The sequence below is a fragment of the Passer montanus genome, unplaced genomic scaffold, assembly GCF_014805655.1.
Source record: "Passer montanus isolate IOZ18808 unplaced genomic scaffold, ASM1480565v1 scaffold53, whole genome shotgun sequence".
NCBI classification, from domain to species: domain Eukaryota; kingdom Metazoa; phylum Chordata; class Aves; order Passeriformes; family Passeridae; genus Passer; species Passer montanus.
In genome coordinates this window covers 3106057-3116142 of record NW_024370263.1, presented here as the reverse complement: position 1 = coordinate 3116142, position 10086 = coordinate 3106057, and positions in this window count along the sequence as shown.

Below are 10086 nucleotides of genomic sequence, written 5' to 3'. Positions count from 1 at the left end.
TTTATTTTAGGGAGACCAGACCACACCTCATTAGAGTCCCATGTACCTAAAGCTGGGTACACCTGGACATTTGATTAGTGCTAAATTCAGCCAAAGTAGAAATATGAGAATTACTTTTTGGGAAAAGGCAACTCTGTTGTGGCCAGGGAATTATCCTTACCTTAGAATGGGACTTGTTGATTCTCTTCCCTCTTGGGATTTCTTTTCTGATAAGTGCAGGTCCCAGAAAAATACCCCTCATTAGTAGTAACTGCTTAATGAGTCAGATCCTGGGAAAAAAAAAATAAACCAGACCCCCATGAGATTTTATCAAGAACATAAGGTGAATATTAGTGACTTCTCCCCTCTTTGCCCAGTCACAAACCATCCACGGGCTCGAGCAGTGGCCCAAAACAGAACCACAAACATCTCAGACGTCAGTTAAACAGTGGGATGCTTTTCATGTTCTCCTTTCCTGTGGGATCAGTCAGAATGACAAGCAGCAGCCCACTGCTAGCAGAAACAATGCTTTGATGGAGCTGCACAGGCTGCCAGAGCTTTGCCCAGCACGTGCCTTTGCTCAGGACGTGTCAGCCACCTTCTGAATTCCTGCTTCCACCTGTGGAAAACAGCACTGAAAGGTTTGCTTCTCTACAGAGCAGACAATGAACAGTAATTTAAGAACCTGTCTGCCTAAACAAGGCTTGCAAGAAATGAAAAATGACATTCCTGATACAAGGTAATTACTGTAGTTCCAGCCATCCAGTTAGGGGCAAGGTACAAGGGAATGCTTCCTGCATTTCATTTCCTACAAAATCACAGGTATTAATTAGCTTGACTTTTCAAAAAGGGGCTCCCTTTGACATTTGAACAAAAGCAGATTTTACAGAGGTTTGTAACCATCTGTTTTTTGAAAATTTACCCTGGTTTCTGTGACCTGACTGAATGGCCACGCAGAGCAGCATTTAACTGCTGAGAAATAGAATGTTTTTGTCTTTTCTTGCTTCATCCAAGATACTTAGCAGCTGTACTAATGGAACAAACTCTGGTTCAGATAAGTGTGCTGGCTTTTCAGCAGCAGTAACAATTTCTGTGGCCATTAGCCAGGAGAAGTAAATAAGGAGCGGATTTAGAGCTCATGGCCACGCTGGTTTTCTGATTAGGAAGTAGAGGAGGTGAGTTAAATGATCAGATTTAGGTGAATCTCTGTTTGAATAATGAAGCACTAGAAAAACTGTGATGCTATACAAGATTGGCAAACCATCGATATTTTTTCTTCCTTAAATCCTCACACTTTTTCCAAAACAAAAACCTCTCCTGGAATGACAGAGAGGCAGGTAAATCTAGCTGAAGGTTCTGCTCTTCTCAGAATCTGAAAGGCAACATCTTTCTAAGAACCTTGAGTTCTGTAAGATGAAAAAACAAAGTCTGCTATTTCAGCTCATGTCACATCCCAAGCCAAGTTTTCATCTAATTGTCATTACACAAAAGCAGCTTGGTCCTTCCCACGGGGTCAGGGCAGTATCTTTGCCACATCCCCACGGGCAGCAGGTGCCACCCCCTCTGAATATGAGCACAACTCCACTCACAGACTGGAACATCCTCCCCACATCAGCTGCTGCATCTCTGCTTCACATTCTCTGCTTTCTGTAGGTAGGAAAATGCCTCTGTCTGTCCCGAGCATCCCTGGATGAGATGGTAAATTTAAAATTTCTGCTGTGGTAGCCTTAATCCATCGCTGGCACAAAACCTCCAGAGATGCCCTGTGAGCTGATCCAGTGCCACAGCTGCTGACAGATGTCAGAGGCAGCAGCCAGGTACCCACACACTGAAATTCCTCACTGCACAGAACTGAATATTCCCCTGTCTCTCATTAGTGTTCCTCACAATTCTCATTTATGATCTTTCCACCACACTTACAAGTGCCTGGCTGTTAATAAGCACTGTCAATCCAGTTATTATGTTTCAGATAAATACATTGCAGCAATTAATAGAGAGTAACAATTTGATTTTAAAGATATTGACTATGCCCCAGTTTGAAAAATGACTTGACTGTCACTGCAAGCTCAGCTAGTCCTCCATTGGATTAAACGTGCAGTTCATATGGGAATCATACAGAAATCCCTCATCAGTAAAATTATATTCATTAGCCTGCAGTTTAGAAATGAAGCTGGTAAACCAACTTTATCTGCTCTCTGTGGGGTGAAGAGACTTTTGATAACAGCTTTTTAATTAGATGAAGCTCCTTAGCATCAGCATGCAGATAAGTGGAACTGCATGAATTACCTATACTTTGTAGAAGTAGATCTTTTGATTTGGAACACAACAACAACAAAAAGATTTTAACATCAAAAGTACTGGGGACAAGACTGCTTGTGAGTAATAGCATCTGTATAAATTATAGCAGGAGCAGCTGCAGCAGAGATGAATGCCTGTAAAAATGAGCCTGCTGGAAGGAGCCTGTTCACATCAAAACTCAGAAAAATCCAGTGCCAAGTGAATATTAAAACTTCCAGCCAGTTCCCACTCAGATGAGAGCTGCCTAACACTCACTTTTGCTTGTGGGACCCTGATTATAAAACATTTATCACATTTTCATCCCTTGTTAAATGATTTCTTCCAGGGGAGTTCTTTATTGGCAAGCATATCTAGTGATTCCATATGCCAAGCAGGCAGGAAAAACTGCAGGAGAATGGAAAGGCTGAATATTTCATTCAGTCCCTGGTTGCACAGGTTTATGCTTCTGGAGCACTCAGCACAAGACACAAGGTTTAAATACAGCTATTTCCAAGAAAATGGCTGCTAAGTTTCCCCTCTTGAACCAGCAAGTCACACAACCTCTCAGGTGGGAAGGAACCCAGAGCAAACTCAGTGGATCCCAGGAGTGCTGAAACTGGACTCCTGAGAAAACTCACTTCCTCACATCCAGTTTTATTCACACTTGAGGCTTTCACAGACACCCCACATTCTCCCTTTGCTGCTCTCTGTGTAGAGACAGGAGGAAAAAACAAGATATTGGCCAACAAGATGCCTGCAAATGCACCTGTGGGAAGAGCAAAGGATCCTGCTCTTCACCTCCTGCTTTTGATAGAAGTTTGCTTTCCATGCTGGCCTGGAGCCTCCTCTTTGCTCACATATGGAGCTTGTCAAGGTCTGGGCACTCAGAATTTCCACATGGTTCACACCATCAGCCTGGCCCAGAAACCACCCCAGGGTCCTACAGTGGCAATTGCACCTATTTCTTACCATTCTGGGTAGGAGAAAAATTATTGTCATCTAAGGATATTGCAGAAAATGCATTTTCTAGAGGCTCCAGGAGCTGCAGGATGTCTAAGGCCCAGGTCAGGATGAGATAGATTCTCACCTGAACGTGAGTTAGGAAGCACAAGCATCCTCCTGAGCAGGCACTCCTGTGATTGAGTGTCTCACTTTTAGCACCAGGATGCTGGATAGGAAAACACCCAAGCTCAAGTCAGTCTTCAGTTGAAGAATCTGAAGTTAACAGGGTCCTACAGTGGCAATTGCACCTATTTCTTACCATTCTGGGTAGGAGAAAAATTATTGTCATCTAAGGATATTGCAGAAAATGCATTTTCTAGAGGCTCCAGGAGCTGCAGGATGTCTAAGGCCCAGGTCAGGATGAGATAGATTCTCACCTGAACGTGAGTTAGGAAGCACAAGCATCCTCCTGAGCAGGCACTCCTGTGATTGTCTCACTTTTAGCACCAGGATGCTGGATAGGAAAACACCTGAGCTCAAGTTAGTCTTCAGTTGAAGAAGCTGAAGCTAAAGTCCTCAGTGTGAAGTTAAATGAAGCCATATTTTCATTTTCTTCACTGCAGAGACATATAACCAACTTCAGGAAAAAGACATCTTAAAATGCCCCAAGGTTTTCAAAACAGTGATAAATAAAGCCAAGAAGACAAAAGAAAAGACACATGTTACATGCCTCAAACAACCCTAAACACTAGGAATACTAAAATATTTCAGCCCCTGTCCCTTAAATTCATCATTGTGTTTGAGCTGTACCCAGGCCCATGGCAGAAGGGATGAGTGGGATACCTCAGCTCTGATCCTCACCTTGCTGTTCCAGAGTTACATTGTGGGGACCTGCTGCAGGAAAAAGTTAAGCATGCCAAATTCCCAGGAGGTTTTTGTGTCCTCCCAGCCCAGGATCCCTCTCCTGGCCCTGCAGCCCTTCGTCCTGCTGAGGATCACATCCATGAGCACGCTTCCTCCAAAGGATTCCTCCTCTCCCAGTGCACATCTTTCCCCCTGATCCTCACCTTGCTGTTCCAGAGTTACACCATGGGGACCTGCTGCAGGAAAAAGTCAAGCATGCCAAATTCCCAGGAGGTTTTTTCTGTCCTCCCAGCCCAGGATCCCTCTCCTGGCCCTGCAGCCCTTCCTCCTGCTGAGGATCACATCCATCCACGCTTCATCCGAAGGATTCCTCCTCTCCCTGTGCACATCTTTCCCCACCCTGAGGCAGAGAAAGTCTCCTGCCACACAGCTCTTCACTGAGGCTGCTCCTGTTACCACCAATTTCTTCTGAACATTCTGTAATACTCCCCTGTCTGCTCTACACTGAATTTTGTGGGGAAAGGTCTTGCCTGGGATTGAAATAATTGCGGGGAGAGAGGAGGTGAGCAGAGGAGCACACACACCTTGCTGAACAAAGACAGTTATTTTACATACCACACAGCACCACTGTAATTTAAATGATGTCAAATGTAGCTCTTAGGAACTCTCTGCTCCAAGAAATAAACTTGCAGACAGTTTTAATACCATTCAGTTGCCAAACAAAGTAGTGATTTACATAATAGCACACTACTGTGTCTGAAAGTCCCAACTCCTCCATAAGGCTCCTTGGCATAACACTTCTGCCTCCAGGAATATTTACATTATTTTATTCAGCACAATGCAGCTCTGTGAGTCCCAGTGGATTGAGCTGTACCAAATGTATTTTCCTTGAAAATATGGAAGTCTTTTGTGCTTTTTTGACAGAAGAAACTCGATCACCTGGTCTCAGAAGATTTGCAGGAGCTCACTCTTGGCTCCAGCACACACCCAAGCTCCTGCCTGCCAGCTCAGTTATGGAAATGGCTCTCATGCATCCTCCAGCTTCTCAGCAAAGGAGAGGTAATGAGCAGAGATGGGAATAATTAAATCCCAAATTTGATTCCTGTTTTGCACACTAATTCTACTTTGTAATCCACATCCCCTTGTACCTCCACATGCAGGGTGGTAAAGAGGTTTTTGTTCAAGCAGTCAAGAGGGAGGTGACAGCACTGACCACACCAGTCCCTGCTGGGAGGGACACAGCAGGGCAGCCATACCCCAAACAGCTGGCTTTTGTTACAATATCATGTAATATGATTAATATCTGCATTCTAAACATCCATAAGCTCTTCTCAGGCTTTTTTTTTTTCTTTTTTTCTAGCAGCATAACGTGAAGAAAAATGAATTTAAAAAAAGAAAATGCCTGGAAGAGAGCTGGCATCCTCCTTGTTTTGGGAAGCAGGGTTTGTGCCCACACTGTTGTTGCTGGTTCAAAGGAGCAGCTTTGTGCACACAGTGTGGGAGAACCTCTGCTGCCCTGCACAAGAACCACTGGGAGAGGTTTCTACCATTTGATGGAAATCAGGAGCAAGAGGAGACTGTGGGACCTGTAGTGACTTTCTGAAGGTCACACATTCTGTTTACACAAATCTTAAGAGTCCTGTCATCCCAGTCCATTTTAATAAAAATTATATTGTTTCACTTTGAGTGAAATTTTCCACCATGATATTTTGTATCTGAACATTTTCCACACAAAACTAATGAAGTTACTAAGAGCAAAGCCAGTTTGAGAGATGCTTATTTTGGTCGTCTGCTGTTTTACAAAAGAATCTTCTATTTTGGCAGGTATGTGATCTTCAAACACTACAATTTCCAGGAACCTCAACTAACCTGAGTTTGAAGGACAGGCTGCTGCATTTGCCACTTCTGCAAAGTATAACGTCAGGAAAAACACAGTGATTCTAATCACAGATGTGCTTCACACAGGGCAGAACAAGGGGATATAAACCAAAATGCTTTACCAAGCAGAATGGATTTTGAATATATATATTGAATAGTAAAACTATTAACATCTGTGACTGATCTTAAGGTCAAAAAAATAAAATATCCTTCTCACAGGTGTAGGACACCACCCTCATAAAGGAGAGCAGCTTTACCAAACACATTCAAGTTGATTATTGTATTTCAGCCATTTTTTTGTTCTCTTGGTTGCAGGTGCTGAATTGTGGGATCATCCAGCCAGTCCCAGAGCTTCCCTTTTCACTTGATCATTGCACTAGAACAACTCCCTCCAAAACCTCCCTCAAAAAGCTGCATTTCAGCTTGTGAAAAATCATCTAGAACACTTCTCCAGTGGTGTGTGCACATTTGGTGTGTGCACAGTGCTGTGTGCTCTTTGCTAGCCAAGAACAGCTCCACTGTAGAATTACAGCTCAGCTATCTCAGTGTTTACCTTGATGAAAATCTAATCCTTGTTCTTCCTCAGCAGGGCTGTCTTGGCTCAGCCCCTCTGCTCTGATAACCTTGCTCAGCACACAAGAAGCTGCAGCTCACAACTTTCCAGTGTGTGTGTGTGTGTGTTGTTTTGTTAGGTGTATGCTGAGCATTTTAAAAAGTGCTGCAGTCACTAATGAACAGAATTTCAATTTACTATCATCTAGCCATTTAAATGTGGGGGCTTTTTAATTCTCTGCCGTTAAAACCCTCATGCCTCATGTTTTGTATTGGCTTCCAGGTATTATAACTACTGGTCTTGCATGTAGAATATTATTTTACAGTATTACATCTTGCTCAAGTCAGTCTTCAGTTGAAGAATTTGAAGCTATAGTCCTCAGTCTGAAGTTAAATGAAGCCATATTTTCATTTTCTTCACTGCAGAGACATATAACCAACTTCAGGAAAAAGACATCTTAAAATGCCCCAAGGTTTTCAAAACAGTGATAAATAAAGCCAAGAAGACAAAAGAAAAGACACATGTTACATGCCTCAAACAACCCTAAACACTAGGAATACTAAAATATTTCAGCCCCTGTCCCTTCAATTCATCCATTTCCATCAGAGCAGTGCTCTAAATAGTTCAAATATTTATTTCTTATTTTGATAACTCCAACAGAGTTCATTGCATCCTTGATCCCTTGAAAGTGAACTGAACTCATGTCTCCAGTAGCTGAACCTCTCCTGTATCCTAGCGTGGGTTACCCACACAGGTAAGCAGCAAGAATCCAAATAAATTTACCTAAATAAATCATCTCACTTTGGGTGAAATTCTCTCTTTGCCAGGGCAGCAGGAGTATTTATTTTAGTATGCCACAACTTCTTTCCTTTCCCTCCTTTCTGCTCCACTTTCCTCAGAAAGCTGGGAGGTCACAATGGCACCCAGATTCCAGTTTCCTGGAGAAGCTTATGCATATGAAAAAACAGGGATTCAGGGTTCAGTCTTAGTACATCAGAATGTCAGTGTCAGAATAGCCTGCAGGAAAAAAACCCCTCTAACTTTAAGTTTTTTAGCACTTTCTTACACATCCATACTATATACTGTAGTAATGTTCATTTTTTCTTTTCTTGTTTTTTTTTTTTCTTTTTTTTGTCTCTTACTGTTTGTGGAGATGGCAAAGGTGAAGCTGATGCAATTATCAAATAAAAATTGTGGTTTAGATATTTTGCAAGGTCACCTAAACCTTGGAATAGCTGATGCTTTGGTAGAGACAGAAACAGATGAATCAACACACAGTCATTTTTCAGAGTGTTCAGCTATGAATTGGTGATTAACCTTTGGAACATATCATGAGGGAAAGAGGCTGATTCTCCCTTTCATTGCCTTCAAATCAAAGCTGCTCATCTTCCATAGCCCAGACCAAGCTGCTGTGTTCAGCACAGGACTATCTGTCTGAAATTCTTCAGCCCATTCTTTGTAGCAGAAAAGACCACATAAGCATACAATATTTTCCAGTTGAAACTCTGCCTACCATGGAATATCATTTCCAGTGCCCACAAGCCACTATTTTAATGTCCATCTCACAACCTCATTTCATCTTTCTTTAATGCTGTGTGGAGAAATTGCAGTGTGTTGGGATTGCTGCGTTCTAAGCTTCCAGAACCCGTGCACTTGTCCTGAATTCTGAAATTTCCTAATGCCTTTTGTCAAATTAGATAGACAGCACCTTCTCCTGGCTGGGGATCACTGCAAGGGGTAATAGGGAAAAGAGAACCAGAACTGAGCAGGCACAGAGCAGAACAGTGGGAGCAACACCTAACACTGGCAGAAAGCACTGTCCATGCCCTTTAATTAGACAGAACACTATTTATGAGTGACAAATGAATCATATTCCTTACTGGCATTTTTTGATTTTTGGTGTACTTGGTCTTCATGGAAATACAGCACAGACTTCAGATTTGTAATGAAGTATGAGGACTTGCCCTTTATACAGGAAATTTTGTAGGAGGGAAAAGCAAATTTGATGTCAAAATAATTCTCAATTAAGATTGTTCACTCCTTCTGAAAGAAAGTTTAAAGCTGCAGAAATCTTCATTAGATGGTAATAGCAGTATGTGATCATGTGAATCTGTCCACAGATGCTCTGGCATCTTGCTCTAGGCTGTGCTATTGTTTATTTTGGAAAAAAAAAGATACAGCAAATACTATTTTCCTGGCACACCTTCTTCAAACTCAGTCTTTTGGGACAGAAATCAGCAAAGGACTTTCTTTCTACTTGACCTCAAAGAAGGACATTTGACTTTTGAGTAACCATACTAGAAAACCAGGTTAAGAGAAGAACTTTAATGAGAACCAGATGCTGTATCTGAGCTGAATTTTCATGAGTTCATGAATTATAGAAACCCCAGGGGCAGAGGTGGTATCAAACTTATAATTCAATTTCAGTTGCTATTTCAAAGTCCTATTCCAGCATATAGAGATCCAGGGGGAATCTGAACAACTTTTGTGAGGAGTTCTTTTTGTTACATTTGAATACCAAATAATTCACCGATTTGCTTCACACCTCAGATAAGAAACCTCTAGTTCTGATTCTTCCTCAGCTGTCACAGCAGGCAGTTTCATATCCAAACACCCTTAACCTGGGTAGATGTCATGTTTCACCAATGTACACATGGTTAAAGAATTTGCAGGGCAGCTGAAAAACAGCTTGTCTTTGAAATCATGCTTAGCCTTGCTTGAAACTTCTCCCAGCTTTGCTGGATGCTTTAAAAAAAGCAACCTACAAAATATTAAATAATGGCAGGCACTAAACAGCCTTCTCATATTTTTGTAATAGATTTAAAAAAACCATTGCACTCCCATTATTTTAAAGATGCTGTTGGTAACTACAGCAGGTGGAAAAGGCTTTTTCTGCCTGTAAAATCTGTGCTGTGTAATTTTGCTTCACTTAAACATGAGCGTGTGCCCACGGAAATAAAATGTAAAGTTCTGAGCTTATTTCTCTTTCATTTTCCCGGTGAACTGATACTGAAAGTGGCTGTTTGAAGTCAGCCCTTTTATTCACGATCCAGGAAGGTGTTGGACAAAGCAGGACCCTGTCAGAGAGCAGCATTTTGCTGCTGCTCTGCCTCAGGTGCTGCTGGTGGAGAAGCAAAGGCAGCAGCGTGGAGCAGATGGCCTGACGTGCTTCAATAAACTCATGGAGCACACGGTGCTGTGCATCTGCACTAAGCTGCTCTTCCAACCTCAGGCCTCTCCAGTCCAGGTCTGCCTCCTAAATTATTTATTTCTCAGATCAAGCTTAATAATAATGTAGGGATGGATTTGGTTTTGTGATGAAGAGAGGTTTAACAAAGCTAACAGCGTGCCTGCAAGCTTTGCTGAGTCTCTTCATCACAGAGGTGAATGTTCTGCTGCTCTGTTAATGGTTATGAGTAGTTAGTCATCAGTCATTAACCAGCTGTCATGAATAAAATCTCTGCAATTTACCAATTTTTAGACATATAATCTGGGCTATGGACAAAAGTACTACCTTCTGGACCAGGTGGAAGGAGCACAAGATGCTGCAGTTTACTTCGGTTTTGTTTTGCTGAGAAACTGGCATTCTTTTT